The sequence below is a fragment of the Gopherus evgoodei genome, chromosome 2 (assembly GCF_007399415.2).
Source record: "Gopherus evgoodei ecotype Sinaloan lineage chromosome 2, rGopEvg1_v1.p, whole genome shotgun sequence".
Taxonomy (NCBI): Eukaryota; Metazoa; Chordata; order Testudines; family Testudinidae; genus Gopherus; species Gopherus evgoodei.
Window position 1 is genome coordinate 258,473,562 of NC_044323.1, and position 26,081 is coordinate 258,499,642.

Sequence of the window (26,081 nt, forward strand, 5' to 3'; positions counted from 1 at the left end):
GTCTTCAACGAGGAATAAGATTTAAAAAGGCTGGCTGAGAAAGTTCAACAACCGAATATGTAACTTTATGGCTCAAATTTTATGTGTCTGAAAAGTCAAAAAACTGATGATTTCCGGGGATCCATAGCTATCACTTGGCCCACTTTGAAAATACTGTATTCGTGAATCATCTTAAATTCATGAAATATTGCATACGTACAAGAGGGTTAAATTCCAGCTGTAGTGGGAATCCTATAATTTGATTACTTTTGTACATGTAAAAACCTCTAATGTCACATTAAAGTACTTGCTTTTTGCTTGTGGCATAAGATTCCATGTCACATCTGCTTTTTGTCTCATTTAATGCATGCACAATACTTTGAAGCTATAATCCACTATACAAGTGCTAAGTATGTAACATTTAAGTTAATTCTCATGCTTGTAAGAGGTGCCAGACTGATTGAACAGGTACACCACAAATAGTACAAATATGCTCACACTATTCTAAACATATTTCTACCTTGAATACATTTTTAAAAGGCTGCTTGCTTTCTAAGAGGGCATATCCCCAATTAAGGCTATGTTTTAGTCTCTCCCACCAAATTCCACTCCTCCTCTCCCAGCAGAAACAAAGATTCTTTCTAGGTAGAGGGAAACAAGAGGATAAATTTGCTCTACTACTCCCACACAGCTGCTTGGATCAGCATTAGCATTCTAACAGAAATGTAGCTCTATCTTTCATCTCAACTGCCAGGGCAAGAAGCAGCATGTACAGAGGAATGAAGACATGACAAAGCACAGGTAAGCTACAGTAATGTCTCCTCTGGACTGATAAAAGTGGAAAAACAACAGACCTGCTTTGTGCCTACAGATGGCACAGGCATACAGTAGAACACTTTTAATTTACCCTAATGACTGGGAGCTCCACTGACAATACCAATTTGGTGAATTAGCAAGAGAACAAACAAACATCTATTATGATACTTGTAATAAATCAGCCAATTAAAAGCTGGCAAGTAAAGGTCAGATGGGGATAGTCAACTATTCTACCTATAAATTTACTTCTTATATATTTCTCTCACCTGTCCTGTCCCCTTCCCTTCCCAGGATTCATTTTATGTTCTTTTCTTACATTGCAGGTTCTCTGACTCAGGCATTGTATTTTCATACAAATCAGTACACTACCTAGGGCCCAAGACCTGACTTGGATTCCAAATGCTACCACAATTTTTTAATAATAATGGTAGTTAGATGCAGTGTATAACAAAGTGTATTTTGATCATCAACAATACTTTAGCTTTATTATACTTCACAGTACTTTACTAAGTGTATTTAGCATGTTTTGTAAAAAAATAATGAAACCTTATTAATATAAAACCTTATTACAACATCTGCTATTCAACCCATGAAAGGAATGGAGAGAGAACCATTTTTTCACACAGATTAAGAAGTGTGCAGTTCAGCAAGGTTCTATGGAATCTGATGTGATTCATGGCACACTGCTGTAAAAAATTTTTTTAAGAACCTACATTTAAACTAGACAACCTTTCATGCATTTTTACATAGAACTTGAAGTTCACATTTAAACATTTGGAAGTTAACGTGTTCTTAGTTACTAAAAAATTATAGCATAGATCTATTGTGTCTTTCAAACTCACACTGATGTGTTTTATTTCCGGAAGTCAATAAAGCTGTTAGTTTTTTAAATTGTGGTTGAGAGAGAGATTAAAATATCATCTTCTACTGAAAGAAACTTCAGACTCTCACATTGCAAATATGAGAAAGCACCATTTTGTTTACACAAATGTAATACGGTTTTTTAAAAAGAGCTATCAAGTTATTTAAAGCTCCAGTATTATAGAAAAAATTGAGAGTGTGAAACCTGGGGGAAAAAAAACCAGTCCACTTTTTTGTAAATAAAGATCTTCAGAGTTGAGGAGATTACAAAGGATGAATACCTACATAAATGGTGCATTTCTTAATGTGACTGTTCTGTTTTGGAAAAATATTCTCTTATGAGGTCTTCCCTTTGCCTATAGAGCCAGAAAAGTAACTAAGAGACTGTCTTCATCTGTTCAGCTTTTTATCTGAACAATGCTAGTCAGACATTCCACAATCTCACAAAAGCCAAATAAATACAAAGGTCGATTGTTACTGTTAAATGTTTGCAAATATGCAGCAAAGAGGATTAAAGTTTGGAAAAAAGAAAAGGCAACAAAATAGTTTAAATATGGCTTTTATGGTTATTTCTATGGGCAATTGGGGGAGGAGCAGAAAAGTGTTTTCTTTAGACCTAGGCTCTACTTCAGTATTTAAGAACGTGTCAATAACCATGTGCGTCTGTATTTTCTTTTATGCAGTCAGGACAATGTCATCCTGACATATGAACTTCTATTTTCAGATTATGCTTTCCTTTATTGCTGTCAGGAAGAAACATATCATAATCAAAAGATATGAAGTCTGTGTAAATTCAACTGTACCATACTCAGCAGGCAGAAGAAAGGCAGCCTTTCTTAAAATTCAGAGTATTTCAACTTGATGATGGAGGGGGGAAAAAGTGTTCAAATGAGTTTATCCCACCATAAAGAAATGTGAAACTTCATTTCTGCCCTGAAAGAGATGTAACTGAACATTATTTCTTACATTTGCAAATTCATGGAAAAATGTCACCATTTCACTTGAAAAAATTAAAGATTATTTTTAGAAATTGTATTTATTAGTAATTAATATCAGTTTATACCATAGCTACCTAATGCCTGATCCTAGGAAGTACAAAGCAAACCTTCAAAACTCAAATTGACTTCATTCAATACCTTCCAGGATGAGGCCATTAACGCCTACAATCATCTCCTTTTGGAATTAAGTTGTGCAAGAACGGTTATAATGCTGACAGTGTACATTCTATTAAAAAATTACAACAGGGACAGAGTGCTCTTCTCTAGCAACTGGCTTATTTCTTTAAAAAGAACTGAAAGGTATTTATGAAATGTAAGGGATTTGATTTTTAAATATACTTTAATCTTTAAAAGTGCTGTACATTAAGAATAGCTAGAGATAGCTATAGCCTAGTGTAGTTATAATCTTTGTGAAATTCCAATGTTTCAGTAACTTTTGTTTAGTTCATGAATGCCCGAAGATGATACAACAGCTAATATTTACTTTATATCCTAATATTATTTGTTTATACTGTAGTAGTGCTCAAACCACAGGGTCCCACTGTGCTAACATTCTACAAAACACAAAGTGACAGTCCCTGTCCATGAACAGCTTCCAATTTTAGCAGAGTAGCAAACCACACATGCCTGTTTTAGTAATTAACTATAGCCTACTGGGGGGAGGGGGCGGGGTGAGGGGGAATGCATTCACTTTTCCATGACAGTTCCATTTTATAAAATGGAACATGTATTTTGTGGAGATGTAAACCTGCTGAATGGTTTGTGAGCAAAAAGCCCTAGAGAAATACTTTTAAAAAGAATTAAATAACTAAAGTATAAGAGGGGTAGCCATGTTAGTCTGGATGTTTAAAAAGCGACAAAGAGTCCTGTGACACCTTACAGACTAACTGATGTATTGGAGCATAAGCTTTCGTGGGTGAATACCCACTTTGTCAGACGCATGTGATGGAAATTTCCAGCACGCACATCTGATGAAGTGGGTATTCACCCACAAAAGCTTATGCTCCAATACGTCAGTTTGTCTATAAGGTGCCACAGGTCTCTCTTTGTCACTTAGATAAAGAAAGTAGAGCATGTTCTGATCTAGTCTTCACGTTTGTTTTTTTAACAGCTCAGTGATTTTGAAATTACAATAGAATCTATTAATCAGGGAACCCTGATAGAAAAAGTTATCAAAGGCCATCTGACTGAATTACTGAACCAAAGAGATCATTTAATATTTAAATATGATTTTCATATTGACATATTTAATTCATATCAAACCGGTTTGGTCAACAGAGACCCATGTAACATCTTATTAACACATAAAGAGGTATTTTTCGCCACACACTGAGGTGAAGTGCACCTGAACTAAAAGTTTGGAAATAACACAAGATTTCTAAATCTGAAGAGAACAAACTATCGGGAATACCTGAAAGATTATAACATGGCATTGATGTGGTATGCTTTGCTAATCCAGCTTTGACAATGGGATTGAGTGGACACAAAAGCAACAGTCTCTGAGCATCCCAAAGAAATCCTGGGGCCTGATTTTCAAAAGGTACTGAACACCTAAATTCTACCTGAAGTTGCTAGAAACTAAAAGTACTCAGCACTTTTAGTTTCCACACCCCTCACTGATATAACTATACCAACATAAACCCAGTGCTGACACAGCTAGGTCATCGGAAGAGTGCTTCTGTCGACATATATAACATTGTCCAGAGAGGTAGTGATCCTAAATCAACAGGAAAGTCCCTTCTGTCAGGTTATTTTTACAATAAATATTTTAGCGCAATATTTATGCTATGGGTCTATGCTGGCATAGCTATGCCGGTACAGTCTCTAATGCAGACATACACACTGTACAACATGCAACATCACTACAGAAAAACTTTGGTGGATTGCCTCTTTCCTGCATGGGAACTCATCTCCAAAGCCAAGTATGGCCTTTTAAACCTCATAATGCAATAGATGGGAATAAATCTAGTGGGGCTCTTCCTGTAGTAACTCCTTCCCTAAAGGACCTAGAAGGAAAGTGTCTCAGTTTACAATCTAAGACTTGGCACGCAGCAAGACTTAAAAAAATAAAAATAATTTAAAAAAAGTTGTTTTACTTGTCAAAAAAACCAAAATAGCTGCTTTACTTTTGAAGGAAGTTCTCCCAGAAACCAGGAACCTCACTGTTTACTTGATGCCATTTATTTCCTCCTACAGTTCCAAGGAAAATAATTACACAAATACACTAGAGGAAGCACTTATATAATTCCACTTCAAAGACATTAACATTGTATTAAAAGGGACATTTTATGCTATGAAAGGGGATCTTTTAAAAAAACTTAAGTGTGTTTGAAACTGTTTGCTATGGTATATGTATTTTAAATATGTATCTTGCCATTTTACAGTTAAGCAAACATGAAAACTACATAGCACAAGCTGTGCCATCCCTACACAACCAACACTACACATATAAGTGTTACAATCAGTTTTCTTTAGCACTTTAAACCAATCAATATATGAAGTTCTAGTTATACAAACAAAGTTCCTAATATCAAAGCAATTAACGTAATCAGTCAAATGTGTCAACCAGATACAGGAGTGCTTTACAGTTACTAACCCACAACCATAAACTGAGTGCAAAGGAATGAGTGTTAGTCTGGATATATTTTTGTCTTATAAATAGGAAATACCTGCAAGTTAAATCACTTAATTTATTATTTGAACCACAATAGCAACTAGAAGCCCCATTGTGCTAGACGAAGAACCTGGGGTTACCCAGTGAAATGAACAGGCAGAAGATTTAAAATAAACATAAGGAAGCACCTCTTCACACAATGCACAGTCAACCTGGTAAATTCGTTGCCAAGGGATGTTGTGAAGGCCAAAAGTATAACTGGGTTCAAAAGACAATTAGATAAATTCAGGAAAGATAAGTCCATCAATGACTATTAGCTAAGACAGTCAGAGACGCAACCCCATGCTCTGGGCGTCCCTAAACCTCTGACTGCCAGAAGCTAGAACTGGATGACAGAGGATGGATAACTTGATAATTGACCTGTTCCATTCACTCCCTCTGAAGCATCTGGCACCAGCTACTGCCAAAATACAGGATACTGGCCTAGACCGACCATTGGTCTGACCTCGTATAGCCATTTTTGTGATGTATAAACACATTATACACAACTACACTTTGGGACTTAGGCTATGTTTATGTTTTAATTTTCATAACAGCATCTTTGCAAGTAAAAATAGAATGTTTAAAATATTTTAGAAATTTTTACAATTAGGTGGTCTACAGAAAACTAGTATTAGTACAGATATTTTAATACCCTATTCTTTAGTAAGGCACTGAATAACAAACAAATGCAAATAGAAAGGTAACAGGAAAGCCTACTGGAAGTAGATGAAAATAGTTTGGGGGGGAAGCAGAACCCCATTTATTTAATTAACTGGGATCGGGGTCAGATAGGATATTCAAAACTGTGCAAAGCTCAAGAAGAGGAAAGTGCGAGGCTGCAGCGCCATCTCGTGGTCACATGAAAGATCACCCGCTTCTGGACCTGTGCGCTGGTTGTTCGGTCAATATGGAGAGCCAGATAATTGAACGGTGGATAAACGGGGTTCGAATGTATTTAAAGATCAAGAAAGAATATTACCTTTCAAAAATATGGGGAGTGGAGGAGAGGAAAGGGTGTTTGTCAAGCATTTTTTCCTTGATTTCTAGCACTATTTTTAATAGATTATTCCCTGTCCTGCTCTGTTCCAATTTATTGTGCTGTGTCTGCAGTTAGCCTCTCCATTCTACGACTTCATAAAGTCTTTGATAAGTTTCACTTGCAGTTCATAGCTCAAAAAAAAAAAAAGTAAGCTTCTGAGCACCCAAGATGGCATTCTGTCCTTTTATGGTGTACGATTCAGGGCTGCAGTGTGAAAACAGCATACTACTTTGTACATTTAATTGGCTGCAACATGCAACACATGATGGAGTGAAGCAGTAATTAAGAAGCTGGCTGACCCCAAAAGGCACAGCAGGATTGCAAGAAGGGTGGATGTAGTGTACTGTAGTTAAGCAGCAGCTCCCTCTAAGGCTGAGGGGAGGCTAAGCAAATAATCATAAGCTAAGCTGGAAAAAAAAAAAAAAGTAATAACCTTACATTGTTCAAGTTGCAGTAACAAGCAGTCAAATGTGTTATGACTCACCCAACTTCTACAGCTTAACAACACTCTATTTCTTATTTCTGTGCTGGTCTAGAAGTGCTGCCTATTATGATTGCCTGACTCTTCCCATTATAAGACTCCACTTTAAATTACGTATAACTTCACCAAACTTTAATCATTTGGATATGTGCCTGAGGCAATTTTTTTTTTTTTTTTTTTTTTTGGTTTTTTAAATTGCCACTAAGGTCAGCCATTCCCAAGAACAAGGCTAGGGAAAAATACACTTTGCCTATGTTAAAAAATGTTTGCAATCTTTTCTTTGAAAGGTTCTAGGAGCCCCATACTCTGAAGCAGGCACTTGAAATTTGGCAGAGGGGGCCTTTGTTTCAAGGATGTGCCTTTTGGCAATCCCTGTGAAAATCCAGTCAAATTTGGTCACGTTATAAGCATTGGGATGGTAGGGGGGGGTCCACAATTCACACATGCTTAGTAGAGACTTACAGTTTAAAACAACTAAAACCTCCGAAGAGTCTATCCACACTGAGCATGCTCCAGCCTGAGGATAAGCAGAACTTTCCCTGCAATTGTTGCTTTGGGCTGCTGTGGTCCATGTAGTGGCCAGTCTTTGCGCTGGAGGTGAAAGCAGAGAGATTCTCTCTCCTGTGCTCTCAATGACCACCCTCCTGGGCCCAAGAAGCATGAAGCTGATGGATTCAAATGCAGAGGGGATGCAAGATGGGTCTGCAGGGTCTGGGGGAGTAGATTGGGACAAGGATCTTGGTGTGGGGGCAGACTAGGACTGGAAAGTGGGAGGAGGAGGACAACTGGGACTGGAAATTCAAGTGGAAGGGGAGAAAGGCTGAGATTAGATGAGGAACAGAGAATGAGAGACTGGGAACAATTGGGATGGGGAGGCTGAGGTGAAGGGGAGACAAATCTTACAAGGACCCAAAGGGAGGGGGACTATCTAGGCACACAGACTGGAGCCTGGTCTACACTACGAGTTTCTCGAATTTAGCAGTGTTAAACCGAATTAATCCTGCACCCGTCCACACAACGAAGCCCTTTATTTCAATATAAAGGGCTCTTAATATCGATATCTGTACTCCGTACAAGGGGAGTAGCGCTGAAATCAGTATTGCCATTTCGAATTAGGGTTAGTTTGGCCACAATTCGACGGTATTGGCCTCCGGGAGCTATTGCACAGTACACCATTGTGACCACTCTGAACAGCGATCTGAATTTGGATGCACTGGCCAGGTAGATAGGAAAAGCCCCATGAACTTTTGAATTTCATTTCCTGTTTGCCCAGCATGGAGAGCTGATCAGTACAGGTGACCATGCAGTCCCAGAATCAAAAGAGAGCCCCAGCATAGACCATATGGGAGATACTGAATCTGATCTCTGTATGGGGAGATGAATCTGTTCTATCAGAACTCCGTTCCAACAGACGAAATGCAAAAACATTTGAGAAAATCTCCAAGGTGATGATGGACAGAAGCCACAGAGACTCAAACACAGTGCTGCGTGAAACTTAAGGAGCTGAGACAAGCGTACCAGGAAGCCAAAGAATGAAATGGATGCTCATGGAGGGAGGGGCAACTAACGACTGTAGCTATCCCACAGTTCCCGCACTCTCCAAAAACCATTTGAATTCTTGGCTGAGCTCCCAAAGCCTGAAGGGTCAAAAACATTGTCGCGGGTGGTTCAGGGTGTATGTCGTCACCCGCCCCATGAAAGCAAAGGGAAAAAATCTTCTCTTGCCTTTTTTCAATGTCATCGTATGTCTACTGGATACTGCTGGCAGATGCAGTGCTGCAGCGCTACACAGCAACATCCTCTTCCCTTCCCTTATGGACGGCAGACAGTACAATATGACTGATATCCGTCGTCATCCCGTGAGTGCTCCTGGCCAGCCTCGATGAGGTCAGCCAGGGGCGCCTGGGCAAAAATGGGAATGACTCCAGCTCATTCTCTTCTTTAAACTTTGTCTAATGGAGATTCACTCCTGCCTGAAATATCATAGCAGCTGGAGGCTGCCCTCCCCTCTCCCCTTTGATCTCTGCTTGCAGAGGCAATAAAATCAGTGCTGTTTCTTATTCATGCATTCTTTATTACTTCATCATACAAATGGGGGAATAATTGCCACAGTAGCCCAGGAGGAGTGGGGGAGGAGGGAAGCAATAGGTGGCACCCCCTAGAATGGCATGCAGCTCATCATTTCTGTGGGATGTCTGGGGCTCTGACCCAGAGCGGCCATTTGCCTCTCTGGTTCTTTAGTAGGCTTGCCTGATATTCTAGGCAGGACTGACTCTCCATTAGACAAAACTTAAAGAAGGGAATGACCTGGGGAGTCACTCCCATTTTTGTCCATGCGTCCCCAACTGACCTCACCGTGGCCGGCCAGGAGCACTCATGACAGCAGCAGACAGTATAGTATGACTGGTAACCATCATTGTCAACTTGCAAAGCAGCAGACAGTACAGTAGAGCTGGTAACCGTCTTTGCTAACTTGCTGTGTAGCGCTGCAGTACCACGTCTGTTAGCAACATCCAGTAGACATACGGTGACAGTGAAAAAAGGCTGAACGGGCTCCATGGTTGCCATGCTATGACGTCTGCCCGGGCAATCCAGGGAAAAGGGCGCAAAATGATTGCCTGCTATTGCTTTGATGCAGGGAGGATTGACAGACGACATAACCACCCGTGACAAATTTTTGGCCCCATCAGGCATTGGATCTCAACCCAGAATTCCAGTGGGCGGGGAAGACTGTGGGAACTATGGGATAGCTACCCATAGTGCAACGCTCCAGAAGTCGACGCTAGCCTCGGTACATGGATGGACACCGCCGAATTAATGTGCTTAGGGTGGCCGCATACATTCAACTTTATACAATCTGTTTTCAAAAATCGGTTTCTGTAAAATCAGAATAAGCCTGTGGCGTAGACATACCCTGGGACAAAGAACTGGGGTGGGGGCCAACACAGGACTCTGGGAAGAAAGACTGGGAACCAGTGAGACTGGGGAACATGGGAAGGGCACAATTGTGTGCAAGAGGGAAAGGAGAGAGGGAGATTAGACAAGGAACAGGGCCGCCGAAAGTGGTAATACTGAGCAAGGCAAGTGGGACTGGGAGCCTGAATAGGGGAAGAAAGGAAAGTGGGCCTGGAATGAGAAACCTGTGGAGCAGAACTGGACTGATCTGAGGAAGAGAATGGAAATGGAATGATGTGCCATGGATTTGAAAGAGGCAGGACTCTGACAGGGAAATGGTCAGAATAGCTCAAGCTTGGGAAGGGGAGAAATCAGGTCACAGGTGGTCACTAGTTGTGCATTTCTCATTTTTTAGTTGCCCAACTTGATATTGTGGGGTCTGATTTGCAGAAATGCTGAGCACTCACTGCTGCAGCTGACATCAGTGGGAGCTCAGCTTGAATATGAAGGGCTACATAATGTAAGTACTCTGAGGGAAAAAAATAAAATCAAATCAGGTCCTAAGTGTCCCAAACTGGGAACCTAAAATTATTGGATACTTTTTACCTTTATCTCTGTCCTCAGTTCCTCATCTGTAAAGTGAGGTTAACACTCCAAAGAAGTTTTAAGAAGACAAATGAACGTTTGTAAAGCATTTAGACACATAGTGATGAGACTGAGGAAATTAAAAATTCTGTGTAGAGCGGTGTTTGAACAGTATGTCATTGAGTAAGGCATGGAACCACACACTGAACAAATAGTAAACAAAATACTGACTAGCATTTCATTAAATGTGCACTGAATGATTCAAGGGACCTGGGGGGCGGGGGGGAGGAACCATAAACTAAATATAATTAAAGACTGACTACATACAGGTGGATGAATTAAGGATGCACAACCTTCCTTAATTCTGGCATTTGTTAACTTTTGACTTCTACAATTTACAAACCTTAACAACATCCTTTCAAACACCACAATTAGAAAAAGCCAACCACTGGCCTGAGAGAGCCCCTGCCCTAACACACAGCAAGAGTGCATTCCCACATTGCAGTGCATTACAAACAGCTAAGCCGTAGTTCAACTGAAAACAGAGTCTTCTTTAGAGAGAACAAAAACAGTCGTACACCGAAGAATAACAAAGTTGATATATTTTACAGAAATCAAAGTTCTTGCAAATACATACTAAATCTGGCTTTAGACAAAAAGTGGTTACCTACTTTAATGTAACACTTGTTATTTGAGATGTGTTGCACGTGTCCAACCCACTGCAGGCATACGTGCGCACCTCAGGCATAGTTGTCAAGAGAATTTTTTCCCTTAGCAGTACAGGTCCGGGTGGTCGAATACCCTCCACCGATGTGCACCACTGCATGCCTGTATATGAGGGAAGTGCCACCCCGATCCTCCTCAGCTACTTCTTACCAGATCAACTCTAACAAAGTGGAGAAGGACAGTGAGGTTGTGGAATGGACAAGTGTGTCATCTTTAAGAGTAACAGTACGGAAAGGCAGGTAACCGTTTTCATTTGAGTGATTCCACATCCGTTCCACTGTAGGTGACTCATAAGCAGATTAATGTGGAGGCAGCCTCAGACTCTACCTCAACAGCAACAGTAGAACAACTTGTCTGAAACTAGCATTGTTCTGGACTGACAGAAAACAGCATAATGAGTAGCAAGAGTGTACTGATGATTAACCAGGTTGCTGCTCTTCAAATGACTCAAACAAGTGTTTGCACTAGGAACACTGTTGAAGCTGCTTGCGCTCTAGTCGAATGAGCCAATGCTCTAAGGAGTGGTATGTCATTAGCTAATTGGAAGCACCAACAAGAGGAAATGCAAGAGGAAATCCAGGAGGAAATCCCAAGTTGAAACCAGTTTGCCTTTCATCCTATCTGCAATTGCAGCAATAACCACACTGAACACCTACAGGGTCTGGTGTGGCCCAAGTAGAAAACCTCTGCTCTCCTCCCATCCAATGAATGAAGCTTCTGTTCATCAGGAAAGACATTGGTAAAGACATTGCCTGATTAACGTGGAAATTGGAAGCCACCTTTGTCAATTCTGGGTGAGGGCAAATGTAAATTTTATCCTTATGGAAAATTGGATAAGGAGGGTCTGAAACCAAGGCTCCCAGTTCACCCACTCCCCTTGCTGAGGCTATTGCTACCAAAACCATCACTTTCTTAGAGGGGTGAAGTAGGGAGCAAGCCACAAGAGGTTCAAAGAGAGGCCCATTATTTTGTTAGCACAAGGTTGAGAACCCATGAGGAAACAGGTTCTTGTATTGGAGGGTATAGTTTGTACAACCCCTTTTAGAACTCTAATAGTTATGGGGTTGGAAAAAAGTTATTTACTACCTACTCACAGGAGGGTGGAATGCCAAAATCGCTCCCAAATATACTTTAATGGAACTGTTAGACCTTGCTGTTTTAGGTGCAATAGATAATCCAGAATGTGGTTAATGGAAGCATGTACTGGAGACACACATTTCTCTGCTGAAACCAGATAGAAAAATGTTTCCATTTAGCCAGATAAGTATGCCTAATTGAAGGCTGTCTGCTATTCAGAAGCAGCTCCTGAAATTTTCTTCAAACCAGCGATTCCCAATGGTGCTATCCAGGAATCAGTCACGCTGTCAAGTGGAGGGCCTGTAGGATGTGGATGGAGCAGACAGTCCTGAGAAATCTCATCTGACTCTAATGGGAGGGGTAGAGGAAGCCTCACTAATAATGCTAACAGAGTTGAGAACCAGGGCTGAGGCTATGCTGCTGCTATATGTATGCAGCAAGCATGATCCTGCTTGCCCTTGAACAGGACTCTGGATAGTAATGGTACCAGAGGAAAGGCCACACACACCAGGGAATTCGATGGATGCTTTCCTGTTATCATGGATGAAGACCCAGTACTGTGACTCTCCTTGGGAGCAGAACTTGTGGCATTTTCCGTTAACCCTTGTTACAAACAGGTCAACTTGGGCAGTTCTCCACAGCTGGACGATGGATATGGTCACATCCAGATGAAATGACCACTGAAGGCTCTCTTAAGCAATCTGCCAACTTATTCTGCTTGTTACACAGAACTCCCAAGGCAGAATTGCCTTCTGGCACAGTTGGGAAGAATGCACCGCTCCCTGTTTGTGAACAGAGAATACAGAAAAACTCTCTCCCTCCCCCAGACATGTGGGCAGAAGGCTGAGCAGGCTAGATGGGTAGCATATATAGTAGAACCTCAGAGTTACAAACTGACTGGTCAACCACAGACCTCATTTGGAACTGGAAATACACAATCAGGCAGCAGCAGAGACCAAAAAAAGCAAATACAGTACAGCACCGTGTTAAATGGCTAAAAAATAAGAAGAAAAAAGTTTAAAGATGTATTTGAAAGGTAAGGAAACTGTTTCTCTGCTTGTTTTATTTAAATTAAGATGGTTAAAAGCATTTTTCTTCTGCATAGTAAAGTTTCAAATCTGAATTAAGTCAATATTCAACTGTAAACTTTTGAAAGAACCACCATAATGCTTTTTTCAGAGTTACCAACAACCTCTATTCCTGAAGTCTTTGTAACTCTGAGACTAACAGATTTATTTGGGCATAAGCTTTGTTAGTCTTTAAGGTGCCACCAGACTCCTTGTTGTTTTTGTGGATACAGACCAACATGGCTACCCCTCTGATACTTGTCACTCTGAGGTTCTACTGTAGTTCCTAGATGTCTGTACTAGTCCTCAGATCCTGTGAGGGCAACATCCCTTGCACTTGTAGGGTTTTGATGTGTTCCCTGCAACCCCAATCCAAGACATGTAACCGATGTGAGTAAGTGAACTCCTGTACAAACGTTCTGAGGACTTGTCCATCAGTTCAGAGAGGACAAAATTACCTCTAGAATGTGAAATAATCTGTCTAGACATTGACAATGGGGGGCATAGAATGAAGCTAGCCAATCCTCAAGCCTCCTGAGGCTCAGTTTGGTGTGTTGTGCCAGAGAGGTATATGCTGCCATCTACCCCAGAAGTCTGAGGCAAATGTGTACTGTAGTAATGGGATATGCTTTTAGATTCAATAAAAGAGTTGGAGCACTTGGAATCTTCAATGGGGCAGAAACACTCCAGTTTGTATAGCACCTGGGAGTGTTCCAATAAACTCTATTCTTCACATAGATTTTAGAATTGATATATGTCTTAACTGAGTAAGACCCAGTGCATTGAAGGTGGACAGAATGATGGCCATGCTGGACAGCACTTGAAAGTGAGATTGGCCCCTCACCAACCAGCGACTCAAGTAGGGGAATACACAGATTCCCAGTCTTCTCAGATATTCAGCTACTGACTCCATGTAACTTTTGTGACAGCTAATGGAACACATTACCAATTCACAGCACTTCTATTTGGCCTATGAAGCTGAGGAACTTGGAGCAGTCTGGACGGATCACTGTATGGAAGTAAGTGTCCTTTAACTCAAGGGCAGCGGTTGCCCTGTTCCAGGGAAGGAATTATGGGAGCTAGGTGTAACCACACAGAACTACACTTTCTTCAAGTACTTATTTAACTTACTTAGACCTAAAATAGGTCAGACTGCCTTTCGCTTTGGGAATAAGGAAGTAGAGGAAGAAAAACCCTTCGCCTTGAGGAACTTCCTCTATTACTCCTGCTAGAAGTAGGACCCTCTACAGAAGAAAGGTCTCATGAGACCGATCCCTGAAGAGGGACTGGGGACAAAAACAAATTCAGATCCACTATGCTTACATTGAACCAATCCAGTATGACGTGAGTCCAAATATGGAGGAAGTGGGATAGATAACTGGCAAAAGGTATGGGTAGGAACAGATCAGTCTGCAAGTACTGGTATGCTGCCCTTGACAAGCCTGTCAAAATGCACATTTATACTGTGCTGTTGGTCGAGAGGAACCTGCTGTTGCATGATGGGGGCAGTGGTCACCTCCGGTAATTCCTGCACCTTTTTCTCAGCAGATTTTGGGGCCAAGGTATAAAACTCTTATATCTATGAGCCTATTAAGAGTGGAATAGTTCGTCTTCGTTGCTGATGTGTAAATTCCAAGGGATTTCAGTGCTACCTTTGAATCTTTTAGGCTATGCAGCTTATTGTCCATCTTTTCCAAAAAGAGAGAATGGACCCTCAAATGGCAAATCCTGGATGGTCTACTGTACTACAGGACAGAGACCAGAAGATTACAGCTATGAACACCACCTCATAGAAACAGCAGATGCCATGGAACAAGCTGCAGAGTCTGCTGCATTCAAACTGTTTTGATGAGCTGTCCTTTATACCAACTTACTCTTCTCTAACAGAAGAGTGAACTGTTGCCTGGAATTCTCTTGTAGCCTATCTTTAAACTTCATGATGTGTTCCCATAGAGTGAAGTGGTTAAAACTTAGGAGAGCTTGCTGATTAGCAATTCTTAGCTGCAGCCCTTCTGTCAAAGTTTCTGGCCAAATAGGTCCAGCCTCCGACTCTTTACTCTTCACAGTTGATGCGGGGAGACCCTGCCTCTCCTGCTGCTTAGCTGCTGCCACCACCCAAGAGACAAGGGGCAGGTGAAAGTAGAGGTCTTTGAAACCCTTAGAAGGGCATAGTATCGCCTCTCTGTCTATTTCAATGTAGACAGTAGAAGGGGTTTGCCAAAGCATTTTAACTGGTTCCAGAATTGCTTAGTTAATCAGAAGCACCACTCAAGAGGGTCCCGCAGAAGATACGTCGACTGGCTTGGAGGATTTCTGGTGGACCTCTTCTACTTGAATACTTAACTGAGTCATTTTAAGCACTTCTTTGTGAGCCCTGTAATCCTCTGGTGGTGAAAAAAAAATTGCTCATCATTTCTACAAACTCATCTGGAGATGAGGAAGGACACACACCAGGACACTGAGGCAATGATTGATCTGCCTCTTTCAGTGGAGCAGCTGTCTAAGCAACTGCCAGTTGCATGGTACCAGGTATCTGAGAACCCTGTCTGAGGTGCTGATGAACTTGGTGCACCCTTGAGGAAGTCAAGTCAGACTGGTGAGGAGAGGTTCTAGCAAGGGGAGGGACATCCCATAGCATCCAGAATGGTCACAGATATGGTGGTGGGCCCCGTTTCTGAATCTGACAAAGATGACTGAGTCCTGCAATCACGGTGGAGCAGAACCTAGGTGGACAGGAGACAGGTAAACCAAACCCAGAGGTAGCAGTACCAGGCATATTAACTGAAGCTTGCCCTTGGAATATACTGGCCTCTTAGGTACCAGAAGTAGAATTGATATTGAATGTTCTTGTGAAGCTAGAGTACAGATTACAGTCACTGATACCATCTGAAACCCCTCCTGCACAGATGGGGACACTGGTACCGAAAGGTTAAGTAATTCTTTTATCAAAGCATATGCTTGTGCTGGCATAATACCAGAACTGAGTCTTACGTCTCACAAATAGAAACTTCAGGGGTTGGCCTTGATGGACCTGGCACAGGTTCTGGAGTTGATGAACTTCTCTTTGCAGCAGAGGAACACTCTGGGGAAAGCTTCTCCTCAGAGTCCCTCCCAGAGATCTTGCTTTTAGCTGGACTAGGTATCAGGTCCGTGTCAGATCTGTGTCTCTTCTTCGGTACTGAAGACACAGAACGTAGTGCTGAAGACACCTCAGGAGGCGCACTCTGATCCAATAGCGCAATACTCTGAGTACGCTCTGAACCTACCAGCTCCGATGAAGGGCAAAGTGCCACCTCCATAAGGAGACAAGTTTTGCTGCTCTGTCTTTGAGTGAGCCTTAAACTCTCTGCAAATGTGATATTTGTCACTAATGTGAGACACCGCTAGACAAAATTCAGGCAGCTGAGGTGTGGGTCACTGACTGGCATCAGTCTGGCATATAACCAACAGGATTTGGCCCTCAGAGAACGAGGCATGGCTCTAATATTTAAAAAAAAAAAATTGGGTAAAACCTCTGTCTAACTACTAAGTGAGAAACATACCATAGACAAAGAGTGAAGGAAATGAACTTGCAATAGCAAGTCTGGAAGCACTTCAACAACAATCACTGGCAGTCAGTAGAAACCAAGTAAACTCAGGGGCCGCTCTGCCCTCTTATACCAGCAGGCAGTGGTGCACAGTAGTGGAGGGCACTTGAGCAGCCCTGACAGGTACTGCTGAGGGAAAAAGTTATCTGACAATTGTGCCAAAGGCATGCACACACCTACTATGGCATAGACAAGTGCAATTACTCTAAAAAGAATTATTGCTCAGAGCCATACTCTGATTAGCTAGTTTGGCCTTTCTGGTGATTTGAGAGTAATGTACCAACTACTGATGAATGCAACATTGGTACCGCTCATCACTGACAAATTAATTAAATGCACTAACTGGAAGTCACTCAAACATGGTTCATCTTCCAGTCACTCATCTCTCAGAACTTCCTTGTCTAAGACAATTCTGATCAAGAAAAGTGTACACCTAGGAACAAGTTTAACTTCACATATCTGAGTCATCCCATTGAACTTGAAACAGACTATTTGCATGAGTGAAGTTCAGCATGTGCCTCAATCTTTTCAGGATTGAGTATCTCTAACAAGCTACTTAAGCTTCCTTTAACTTCCACTGCCATATTGTCTACTGTGTTGAAAATTGAAGCCCCCCAGCCCTGCTCCTTTTAGAATTCTAACAACTTCTCTCTGAAGATTTGTTTTAAAAGCATAGCAAAATTGGGGATTGAAAGGAAATCAAACACAACCATTAAATGATCAAAATTGTCTACTATATTTTTGACATACTTCAGTAGCACTAAAACATGTCAAAGGTATGTGTTTCTTTATTACTGATGCACTACTCTGGTGGTTGGCAGCAAAAACCAAGGCATGAATCAATAGCCAAATAGAGCTAAATAAAGCATAACTGCAGTGAAGTTAACGAAGCTTTGCCAAAAGACAATAAGGCCTATAGAATATAGCTTGCTGCAGTTTACTGCTTAGTTATCTATACATCTTCTCTATCATAATGGCACTACTTTCAGGCCTACTAAGCCCCCAGCAATGTTTGTCAACTAACGAAAAAACCTAATCAGGGCTTTGAAAATGTACTGCAGTATTATTGCATGACCTTCCTTGCAAGGCTTTAGAAAACAAAAGATATGGCTTAAAAAAGTACACTAGTCATACTGCAGGTAGTGAAAACAAAAAACACAAGTATTGTGGAGATCATGATTTGAATATGTTCTTGTCCTAGTTTTTTTAATCAAATAATATTAATACCTTGCATCAGCAATATAGAAGAAACTTATCTGCAGCAGTATAGCTGTTTTCTATGATCTGGCTAAACAAGTGCTGAAAACAAAGAGTTTTTGTTCTTCCTTCCTTAGTCAGGCAAGGTGCAGACTGTCCCAGTGAAGATATTTTGCATTCCTGCAAGTCAGGGTGCATCCTTCTCTTTATTTCTCTTGAGTTTTCCATAGCTGAAAACCAATTACTTAATCTATGACCTACTTTTTCATGGAATGGTCACTTAATTGTTAATAGTGAAAAAACTCTATATTCCTCCACTGAGACTAGGAGGCTTTCTTGTACTCTTACTCTGGTTGGATGTCTGCAATGGTGTCAGATCACAGAAGAGGTAGAAAGGTTCATTTTTCTGTGACTCACTGCCACCAGAGCAGATAAGAGTTGTGACTAGAAGTCCACCACACAAGAAAATGTAAACCTGGGCAGCAAAAGGGAGAACAAGCAAAGGTGGCGAGAAAAACCACCAGTCAGATAGGAATTCTGAGAAAGATTCTTGGCATCCAGTAACCAGATTCTTGGCATCCAGTAACCAAATGCAGTACTAGTTCAGGTGTGGACATTTAAGCCCACAGAGTTTTGGAAAATGGGGGAAGAATCACTAGGATGTAGCTTTGCACTGTTCATCTCTACATTCTCCTAGCCTCGGATGCATAGGATTGTTGAACGGGGATCCTACACATTCCCAGGCACACCAGCACTTTGGCTTTGTAGGCTGTGGATACCATTCAGGATATATTTGGTTAGAGATAATCTGAAAATGTGGCAGCTCCATTTATGACCTTCAAATTGAATGAACAGGGCTTCTGACTTCCTGTGGAGACGTGATTTAGGCTTCTCCTAATATTAAAACAAACAAACAAACATCTCGCTATTTAATTTATAAAGGTAACAAAAGTAAACAGCTATATCCTTATGTGGAAGTGGGGGGAAAAGACCACTTTTGGTAGGAAGCTGATACAAGTGCAAAGTACTCCCTGGAGAAAAGTAATAAATAATTATTCCTAGCAACAAGATAAAAGAATGAGTACTGATTTAGACCTTCTAAGGTGGGGTATTTGGTGAAGGACATGAGGATTCCTTTTGTGGAAAAGATATCTTCTTTGGAGGATAGTTATGAATTGGTCACAATTAAAGAATTTAGCTTCCAGACTCAGATCTCACAGCTGAACTTGTTTGCAAATCAGCAAATCTACTGTGAAATTGTTGGCTCTGAAAACACGAAGAGCAGATGGGGAAAGGGAGGATACTGCTGCACAACTGACCAAAAGAAGCAGTTTCCTGTTGGGCTTTACTCTTCAATCCCCTTGCCAATAAGGCAAAAAGGATCAGTGAGCATTCTTCCTCGCTCCCATTCCTGTTCACCACTAAGCTAATTAACTAGAATATACTGAAAGTTCTACATCCTTCTTCTGCTCCTTCACAGAAAAGGAATTGGATGAGCCAAGTGTCTAGGTAGGGCCACATCGACATTTCCCCTTTTTGAAGGGCTACTACTGTAATCATCATGATCGTGGTTAACGTTCTGCAGATTGATGAGTGTCTAAAGGGGAGGGAAGGAATAATAATAATAATAAAAAAAGCTACTGGTATACCATACTTTAGGTAACACTGGTGCTGTAATAACAGAAACCATGGACAGTAAACTTCCCTTAAGTTGATAGGCACTATAAAAGCCCCATGTTCAGTAACCAATGTTCACGTGGTACAGAGTTTCCAGCCCGAACCTCTAGTCTCTAATAAAATGATCTATTTGAGGTTCACAACCATTATAGTTCACCTTGAAAACTGTTTCTCCAAAAATTAAATAGGGTAAAGGTGGCTCCTAGGAACTATTCGTGTGCGCTGATGTCTTGGGAGCTTTGGCAGTTAAGGAATTTTCCGTTTTGGAAAAAAAGTGTCAAATTCTGTAAAATACCTTTTCGTCAAAACTAGAAAGCATAATTTTTGCCCAGATTCCATCAAAAACAGCTAATCTACTCTCAATGAAATCATCTGATTACGTGGTCGACTGCTAAAATTGATACTTATTTAAAAAAAAAAATTCCCAAAACTTGGTATCACTGATGACTTGTGAAAAGGACAAAAGAAGAGAATTCCCCAGAAACAGCCTTGAGGGCATAGTTTAGTTCCTTCACAAAATATGTGGGACTGTTGAAGGGAAGGGCGATGAGCTTTAGCTTAAAAGAAAAGCTCCACCCTCCATGTGCCAGAAAATCCAGGGGACTACAAATGAGATGGCCATAATATTGTTTGGCAGCTATAGAAAGTCCAGAGCTATGACAATTAACATATTAAAAGCCAGTAGGTATTTTATAGAGCATTTTCTAGATTATTTAGATAAAATGAAGTATATGTCCAGGAAGAACCACTTAGAAAATATACAGGAACCATCAGCTATGATAAGCAGAGCTGCAGCAAACTCATGATTCCTGATCATAGAATATCAGAGTTGGAAGGAACCTCAGGAGATTATCTAGTCCAATCCCTGCTCAAAGCAGGACCAATCCCCAATTAAATCATCCAACCAATTTTTGCCCCATATCTCTAAGGCCCCCTCAAAGGTTGAACTCACAACCCTGGGTTTAGCAGGCCAATGCTCAAATCACTGAGCTATCCCTCCATCCCTGATGGATTTTCAATTTTCCTTTTGAAACTTTTCTTCACCCTTCAATTTTCTTTTTGAAGACATGTTTTGTAAGGTTTGAAGTCTTTTTCTGCAGCTACATTAGGACAGCAGCAGCCATAAGCCAAGAAGCAGAAAGTCTCATCCTCACATTCCATCTAAATTACATTAAAACAATGAAATATCAGGCTGTTAAGGTGGCACTCCTGTCCCAATAGTACCCACCATCACCAGATAAAGAAACAAATCTTAAGATATTTAAAGAAAACTTTGATAGCATTCTGTCAGGCAAGGAACCACTTATCAAAGTTGTGAATGTGAAATCTATAATTCTTTATTGTTTTATTTTTATGGTCCCTACTTCTCTGTTGTTTGTCTGTATGGTTTCTGTCTGGTTCTTTGATTAGTTATGCAACAGACAGAAACAATTTAGCAAGATTTATATCAACTAAGGCGGTGGGGTATGATTGGATAAAGAATTGTTTCGTAATGGGCTAGGATTGGTTAAAAATACTGTTTTGTAGTACTTTATTTTAAAATTATTGGCTAACGTATAGCTAAGCAGGACTGAAGTTTAACTACATAAACTGGGGTCCAAAAGGAAGTTCTTTGGAACCAACTCCAGGACACAACCCAAGATCAGAGCTGCCAGACCTCAACACCCTACCAGCTATATCATGCAGAAGCTGGAGTCCCCAGATAACCTGATCCTGACTGGCCACTAGGAAAAGTTCATCTGCCTTATTGGGAATGGTGAGCGTTATATGCTTAGTGTGTGCATTCTGTTTTGGTAACTGTTAATAAACAGAAGCTAAGGATATTATTGTGTAAGGTTCTTTCACTGGTAAAAGGCCCCACAAGTCCACAGAATACTATGCCTTGAGCCCCAGGAACTGAGTAAGGATGGCCCTGAGCCTTTGGAACAGGGTAATGGTAGGTTCCTTTTTCTCGGAGCCCTAGGAAGGGGGTGGGGGAGGAGGGTGCCTAAATTAACTGGTTACACCTTGAGCCCATGGAAGGGTAAAGGTGGGGTGCCATAGAGTTTACAGGTAACACTTTAGGGATACACTGGCCTCCGGAGAGGGGATGTTGTAGAACATGAAGCAACACCTGTGTACACTTATTAGAATTCCTGTTAGCCACGTTACACATGTTGACTTACAGAACGAGACCTTCTAAAAACATTAAAATGTACTACTGGCACATGAAACCTTACATTAGAGTGAATAAATGAAGACTCAGCACAGCACTTCTGAAAGGTTGCCGACCCCTGCTGTAAACTTTCCCATTCTTTGAAAAGGGCTGAAGGAGTGGAAGCATTTTAGCCTTTTGAGTTCAAGAACAAACCTTTTAGTTGAAGGTAGGGTTTGTGACTTCCTTAGAAGTATATTGCACCTTCTGGGAACGTCAAGTAAAGGGATTAGAGTCAAAGTTCCACCTTGGTTGCTAGGAAAGCTTCATTCAGCTATGAAATCACACCAGGCCTCTCCTATCTCACATCTACCTGACGCTGCAAAGGATCAAGATGGGATTTTTGCCCTTCCAATACCTCAGCAAAGGAATGTGTGTGCTCAGTGGCTTCTCTTAAGGAGCAGTCTGTGATAGTACAGATATTGGGCTCAATGGGAAACTAATGAGGTTCCTCTGAACAGCAGCCTGAGTGTAAATGCCACAAAAGAGACTGTAATCAAGGCCTGCAACATACTATTTATATACAAATGCATTTATGGTTCTCTTTGGAAGTCTTCTACTTCTTTCTTTTAGTTTCTTGAGCCAAAAAATGAAAAAAGTGGTGTTTCACTAAAAGAAAAAAAAAATATGCAGAGTGCTACTGAAACACCATTTTGAATGTAAAAACTATGACACAGTGCACAAGAACTGTCAAAAATACAAGTGAAACAGTTAGAGAGGGGAACGTTACTGAGAAAAGAAAGACTGACCCCTCCAGACACACAAAAACTCTTCATTTAGATTGGCTGCTACCTCTCTGACAAGGAAAAAACTGTGCATGTAATGGTGGTAGGTGGTCACAGAAATTAGAATTTAGAAGTGATCAGATGAAAACAAAAATCAATTGACTGACATATTACCATGGAATCTATATATGTACTACATCACTACAGAAAGTTAATGAAAATATCTGTCTGCTCAAAAAAATGTTCAGACGTTAAAGTTTTCAGTGAAAAGGGTTTACAGAGTACCAGAATTTAGTTACATTTTAATAATGTTACCAATCTTCCCCTTCTGATAAGGAAAGTACTGAGGGTAGTGGCTATATGGGATCATAACTGTATTCTTTTTAGCAATGGTCTTTAGTTTGGAAGATCCTAGGTTGGGTCATTTATCTATATTTGATAAGTGATTAGTACTTACATGGCTACTGATTTTTTTCCATTTTTTTATTTTTAGTTTATTGTATGGCCCAGAATAATGGAAATCTACAAATGAAATGAGATAGCCATATCTCTTGTGTTTTTCCTGAAAGTGTCCTCACTCAAGATTAATAATTAACACACACACACCATGGAAGACCGAGTATCAAGAAGGCAAATCGCATATAACTCTAATGAGTCAAAGAAAAAAAAAAGTCACCTTCTGCCACTAATTAGATGTACTGAAAAAACTGTATCATACTAGGTATGTATGTAGCCTCTTTGTACAGAAAATAAAAACATGCACAAGTCATTGAAAAACAAAATGTAAAGCGTCTTACCACCTTCTTGGTGGAAGTTTATCTCCATGTGCAAGTCAGTGGTACTTAGCAATACAACATACACCACCATTCTTATCTTGAAGTTGTGCACGTGCATTGGTTCATCCACAGTTACACATCTTCCATCAGCTAATGCAGAAGAGACACTGGAAACTTACAGCTGGAATAAATGCAGAGGGAAAGGAAAGTAGAAATTAGCTCCCTTATGAGTAAACAACCACAAACATGAACATTAGAACTGGTCCTCTGAAGAACTTTTATTAACCGTAAGCAAGAATCAGTTTGAATCTTGGCTCCTATTACAGATTAGGAGTCAGACCAAACTCTTTGGAATTTAAGTGCTTGTGTGTCTAAGCTCCTGTTTTAATTATTAAAAATTCTCCTCCAAAATCTGGTGACTTATCAACAGCATACTGCATTATAACTCAGGGTGCAAGTTAGAGAATGATTTCTAGACCTTTGACCAAGGGCCAGAGTAAATTAACAACATATCAGAGACAATACACTTGGGCATAAGAGGATATGGGTGCAAAAAAAAGTAGCTGCTGCACTTGAAAGCTTACAGCCCTTTGTCACTAGACTCAAAGCAAGGATTCAGATGTCCTGCCTACAAAAGCATTGTGGTGGGCACCACAAAAGGGTAAAGTGGGGGTGGGGAGTGGATCATAAGATGTAAGTAGGTTGCTCTACCATACTGGACAAATAAGATAGGAAGCACTCATAACATTTTGTTAATTCTAAGTGATCGGGCAACAAAATGGCAAATGAAATTTAATGTGGATAAATGTACAGTAATGCACATTGGAAAAAATAACCCCAACTATACATACAATGCAATGGGGGCTAATTTAGCCATAACGAGTCAGGAAAAAGATCTTGGAGTCATCGTGGATAGTTCTCTGAAGATGTCCACGCAGTGTGCAGAGGCGATCAAAGAAGCAAACGGGATGTTAGGAATCATTAAGAAGGGGATAGAGACTGAGAATATATTATTCCGCTTACATAAATTAACGGTACGGCCACATCTCGAATACTGCATACAGATGTGGTTTCATCTCAAAAGAGATATACTGGCACTAGAAAAGGTTCAGAAAAGGGCAACTGAAATGATTAGGGTTTTGGAGAGGGTCCCATATGAGGAAAGATTAAAGAGGCTAGGACTCTTCAGCTTGGAAAAGAGGAGACTAAACGGGGATATGATAGAGGTATATAAAATCATGAGTGATGTGGAGAAAGTGGATAAGGAAAAGTTATAGATTCATAGACTCTAGGGTCAGAAGGGACCAATGTGATCATCTAGTCCGACCCCCTGCACAAAGCAGGCCACAGAACCCTACCCATCCACTTCTATAACAAACCCCTAACCTATGTCCGAGTTATTGAAGTCTTCAAATTCCCATAATACAAGAACTAGGGGGTCACCAAATGAAATTAATAGGCAGCAGGTTTAAAACAAATAAAGGAAGTTCTTCATGCAGCGCACAGGCAACTTGTGGAACTCCTTACCTGAGGAGTTTGTGAAGGCTAGGACTATAACAGTGTTTAAAAGAGAGCTGGATGAATTCATGGTGGTTAAGTCCATAAATGGCTATTAGCCAGGATGGGTAAAGAATGGTGTCCCTAGCCTCTGTTTGTCCGAGGATGGAGATGGATGGTAGGAGAGAGATCACTTGATCATCGCCTGTTAGGTTCACTCCCTCTGGGGCACCTGGCATTGGCCACTGTTGGTAGACAGACACTGGGCTAGATGGACCTTTGGTCTGACCCGGTACGGCCGTTCTTATGTTCACTCAGGGGCTAAGACAGACATACTTCATAAAGGTATACATTTACATCTGTCAAATGCCTTCCGTCTTCCTGATCCACTGCTGTCATCACTAAATAGAAATTTAAGAATTCTGATGACTCTTGCATACAAGTTCTGCCATTCTGCATACAAGACAGTTATTTTTCAGTTCCTACTTTTAGAATTAATGATCAAACCTATCCTCATTTCTGCAAAGCTAAAAATGGCTGGAAATTCAGAGAGCTTGAGCCAGGCACTAGACTTCAAATCATTTAAAAGCAACAACTACATTTTACCTTAATATTTATATTTTGTTCAAAAATAAGAGTTTGAAAACACATTAGAAATGTTTGCCAGATTTTTCTAATTTCAAGACTAATTTTTTTTTTAAACATAAGCCTTTTTCTGTAGAACTGTAGTCCCAAAGAGCAGCAGCATTACTGCCTGTGCATGAGAAAGTGAAACTGACCAGTTTATTTTCATTTTCCAATCTGAATAAAATGCAAAAACAGCACTAATTTTCAGGGAATACAGAAAACAAAATGCCTACATGTTTTCCTGATTTTTAACTGTATTTACACTTTCACAACTCAATAGGAGTAAAATTTATCAAAACAGTTCAGTCACATAGGGCCATCACCATTTCTGAAGATGCAAATTAATTTTGTCAGTTTGTGCAATTTCCATTTTATATTTTACTTCCATTTGGACCCCTCCAATTTGATCTACAGGTCAGCTGACAAGACAGATCTCTCAAAAAAAGTGAATTAAAACACTTAATTCTCAATCACACTACTAAACTGAAAAATCTTCCTTTGTAGTGGACAAAGTGAAAAGTAGGTCAACATATACTGAAATCCAGCCTTTCCACTGGCAGTAAAGTTTTAGAAGCTTTATTGGAGGTGAGTGGGACAAAAGAAAAATATCCAGGGAAATAA

General features: G+C 40.6%; 1 protein-coding gene across 6 annotated transcripts in view; it reads right to left on the minus strand.

Moving 5' to 3' along the window:
- Positions 1-26,081, minus strand: part of RNF19A (ring finger protein 19A, RBR E3 ubiquitin protein ligase) — a 90,116-nt gene that overhangs the window by 61,752 nt on the left and 2,283 nt on the right. For 5 of the 6 annotated variants that reach the window (XM_030553576.1, XM_030553580.1, XM_030553578.1 and 2 more), the window contains exon 2: positions 23,358-23,517. The gene's annotated coding sequence lies outside the window, so the exon portion shown is untranslated. The remainder of the gene's footprint in view (positions 1-23,357; positions 23,518-26,081) is intronic. The other variant, XM_030553581.1, reaches the window with a different exon arrangement.